Source organism: Schistocerca piceifrons, chromosome 6 (assembly GCF_021461385.2).
Source record: "Schistocerca piceifrons isolate TAMUIC-IGC-003096 chromosome 6, iqSchPice1.1, whole genome shotgun sequence".
Classification (NCBI taxonomy): Eukaryota; Metazoa; Arthropoda; class Insecta; order Orthoptera; family Acrididae; genus Schistocerca; species Schistocerca piceifrons.
This window is the reverse complement of record NC_060143.1, coordinates 39,875,631-39,880,058: the sequence shown is the minus strand read 5'-3', so window position 1 is coordinate 39,880,058 and position 4,428 is coordinate 39,875,631.

Here is a 4,428-nt window from a genome sequence, read left to right as displayed (position 1 = left end):
CTATGAATATCTGAGATGCCCTGGTTTTCCGCCAAAAGAAACTCGATCACTGCCCGTTGTTTGCAACGCACATCCGTTACAGACGCCATTTTAACAGCTCTGTACAGCGCTGCCACCTGTCGGAAGTCAATGAAACTATACGAGACGAAGCGGGAATGTTTGAAAATATTCCACAAGAAATGTCCGGTTTTTTCAACCAAAATCGGCCGAGAAAAAAAAAGTGATACATTACTTATTGAACTGCCCTCGTATCTTGCTGGGACAGGCAACGGTTATGTCGCGAAATAAGCACAATTTGATAATGTATTACATATTCCAGAAGATCGCAGCTCTTCCTGTTTCATTGTAACCTATCTGTAAAGCATAATTTTCAAACGCTTATAAGAATTAACTAATTAAAAATGCAGTTTTCGCTGGACTAAAAACAAAAACGCAAGACTGTCGATTCATATAACACATTGATATACAGCACTTCGGAATATTTTTGTCGATTTTCTGTACCATTTTTAATTTTGCTTCCATTGTTCACCTCTCTGACCGTCGTAATTTTTTGTGTGAATTGATTTGTAATGTAAACAGTCCAATTGTTGATAGGTAGACAAATAGTTCGTATGAAAAAAGTCTAACCATGCTTCGAGGTATTTTGGGCGTCCTCGTCCTGTTAAGAAATCACCTAGCGGAGATCGTCGATGAACGTAGGTAGCTCTGGCCTAGACAGTGCAGCATAGAGAGTTTTTCCAGATGTACAACTGCGTTATTTTCGAATGTCTTTCATCCTTTAGTTTCTCCGTCTTCCAATGACCGTTACACTATTTATCTTCCCTTGAATATGAATGTGTAATAACTGATATCTCTCGTCCCACGTTACGTGTTCCATGTATTTTGTCTTCCTTCGTTGCAGTTGTACTCGTTTTTTTTTTTGCTTGATTAAGGACGTCAACATTTGATATTTTTAATGTACAGGGTACATTTCTACCAAAGTAAGTCTGTTCTGATTGGCTATACACTATTCTTTTGTCGTTCCTTTTACCAGTTCCATTCCTGGCTTCGAAATCACTTTTTTTTCGGGGGGGGGGGGGGACTGCGCAGAAATTTAATTTATATTTATAAGCGGTCACTAGCCCACAAGTTCCATCACGTTGAGCTTTCAGTACGGATGTTTATTTGAAGATAGCGAAAATAGAGTTAAGGCAAAGTCGGACATTTTCATTTATTCTTATAATCTACATGCAGAACAAATAGAATTAATGCTTCAGAACTGTCTGAAAGAAAAGAAAAAAAAGCTTATAGTTACCAATAACTTACAATGAAGAGCCAAAGACACTGGTACACTTGCCTAATATCGTGTACGGCCATCGCGTGTACGCAGAAGTGCCGACTTGGCATGGACTCAACCAATGTCTGAAGTAGTTTTGGGGGGAACTGACACCATGAATCCTGCAGGGCTATCCTTAAATCGGTAAGAGTACGGGGGTTGGAGATCTCTGCTGAACAGCACGTTGCAAGGCATCCCAGATACGTTCAATAATGTTCATATCTTGGGAGTTTGGTGACCAGCGGAAGTGTTTAAACTCAGAACAGTGTTCCTGGAGCTAGTCTGTAGAATTTATGGACGTGTGGGGTGTCACATTGTCCTGCTGGAATTGCCCAAATCCGTTGGAATCCACAATGGACATGACTGGACGCAGGTGATCAGACAGGATGTTTGCGTGCGTATCACCTGTCAGAGGCGTATCTAGACGTATCAGGGGCCCCATTCACTCCAATTTCACACGTCCTACACAATTACAGAGTCTCCACCAGCTTGAAGTGTCCCCTGCTGACATGCAGGGTCCATGGATTCATGAGATTGTCTCCATACCCGCACAAATCCCTCCGCTCGATACAGTTTGAAACGAGACACGTCCGACCAGGAAACATGATTCCAGTGATCAACAATCCAATGTCGGTGTTGACGGGTCCAGGCGAGGCGTAAAACTTTGCTTAGTGCAGTCATCAAGGGTGCAAGAATGGGCCTTCGCCTCCGAAAGCCCATATCGATTACGTTCCGTTGAGTGGTTCGCACGCCGATACTTGTTGATGGCCCAGCATTGAAATCTGCAGCAGTTTACTGAAGGGTTGCACTTCTGTCACATTGAAGGATTCTCTTCAGTCGTCGTTGGTCCCATTCTTGCAGGATCGTTTTCCGGCCGCAGCGATGTCGGAGATTTGATGTTTTACCTGATTCCTAATATTTACGGTACACTGGTGAAATGGTCGTACGGGAAAACCCCACTTCATCGCTACCTCGTAGATGCTGTATCCCATCGCTCGTGCACCCACTATTGCACTACGTTCAAACTCACTAAATCTTGATAACCTGCCATTGTAGCAGCAGTAAACGATCTAACAACTTCACCAGACACTTGTTGTCTTATGTAGGCGTTGCCGACCACAGCGCCATATTCTGACTATTTACATATGTCTGTATTTGAATACGCATGACGATACCAGTCTCTTTGGCGCTTCAGTGTATATTTGAATTCTCAGTCACGAAGTTCGCTAATTTTATATGTAATACAAAAATTCAGTCTTTTTCAATGAGTAATTGCTTTATGCCGATTTTTATGGATTCGTGTTCTTTCTTCAAAGCAATTGCTAATTCCAAAGCAATTGTCGTTATGGAGAAGACTGGTAACTCAAAAAGAACTGTTTCGTCTGCTGCTCGCGTCCTTGCACCTCCACTGGGTCCTGAATGACTTAGAGGCAGCAAAGTGCTTAAATAGTGTTAATGATGGCTTCTGAATGGAGACGATAGGCATCTTACTGCTAATTACTCCAGTTCATCGTAGCGTAATAAACGTACTGCGTGCAATGGGCTCCCCTTGAAAAGACTAGTCCAAAGCTTTGAGAAGACAGCATTAAGCTACAGCTCTTCTGAACTAAAGAAAATCATGACTGGTCGTTTAACGTGTTCTTTACCGAAAATCTCACCGAATGTCACGAGAAAAAGGATATTAGCAAGATTATAGTTTACCTATTCCGAAGATGTAAAACTATTACAATTTATACGATGACGTTAAAGAAAGTAGTTCCACTAGTAATATGGTGGAAGATGATACGCTAAGTGATCAAAAGTATTCGGACACCTGTTAGTGTCCAATGTTCACCTTTATGACGGCTTGAACACTGCTGCAGGAATGGCAGCCGATTCTTCCTTTAGAGCCGAAACTAGAGAAGGTATGACGTTTGTCTGGAGGAAGTCGACGTTCTAACTCATCCCAAAGGTGTTCCATTGGGTTCAGGTCGGGACAGTGGGAACGTTATTGGCACAAACCATTGGTTCACGGGTGCTGCTTAATGACAATAGGCGCTGTTGCGCTGATGCAAACATGCATCGTTTTCGAAGTGTTGCTCTACTGTACGCAACACACGGTGGTGTAAAATGTATTCGTATCCATTCACAGCTAACGTCACTCGCCAAACCCAAAGACTTCCATCTGATTGCCGCAGGATACAGCGCGATTCATCCTCCAAACCACGCGTTCCCAGCCATACACTGTCCGGCGGGAGCGCTCTCCACATCACCTCAAGTGCCGCTTAGTATTGACTGCAGAAATGTGTAACTTAGGACCTGTTCCACTACTGAACCTCATTCTTTTTAACTGCCTATGCACAGTCACTGTGGTACCTGGACTGTCCGCAACGCTCGAGAGTCGTAGTCCGCCAGTACGTGAGTTCTACCAGGTCTTGGTTTAGATGTGTGTTTTTTCTCCTACTTTTGCACTTCATAATCACCAACATTCAACTTAGATGTGTTTAGAACTCTAAAAATGCTGAATTTGTTAGTCAGGTGACAGTCAATGACTAGTTCATGTTCGAAGTCACTAAACTCTGCTGACAGCTCCATTATGCTGTTGCTGCTTCTCCACCGACAGCACATTTCCCGTCTCCTTTTATATTGGCGGGTCCGCCTTTCGGTAACATCTCACTGTCGGTTCCCCGTTGCATAGTAGTGACCGGGTACTCCTGATCAGTGTGAAGTGCTGAGTAGAAAGTGTTATCTTGCATGTATTCTTCGTTTCATCTGCACGTTAAGCGTTATGCACTGATTGGTAACATTCGATTTCGAATCGAGTATGCTCACCGAATTAGCAGTTATTGGTATGAAATTGCAACCAGTATATGGTTTTTCAGAAAGTCTCGTTCTTCTCTCGCCCCGGCTCATCATTTTATTTTCATATGCACAGTACGAAAACTGTAAAAGCCAAATTTCAAAAGATAAAGATAGATCTTCTCGCTCACCTGAGACATTGTGAGTAAAGATGGAAGGAAAACTATCGCTACCTGAAGCTGAACAGCGCAACACTGAATAATAATAATATTAATAATAATGAACTTCACACTTTCAATAATAATGCCAAGACTCATTTAATATTGAGGAAGACC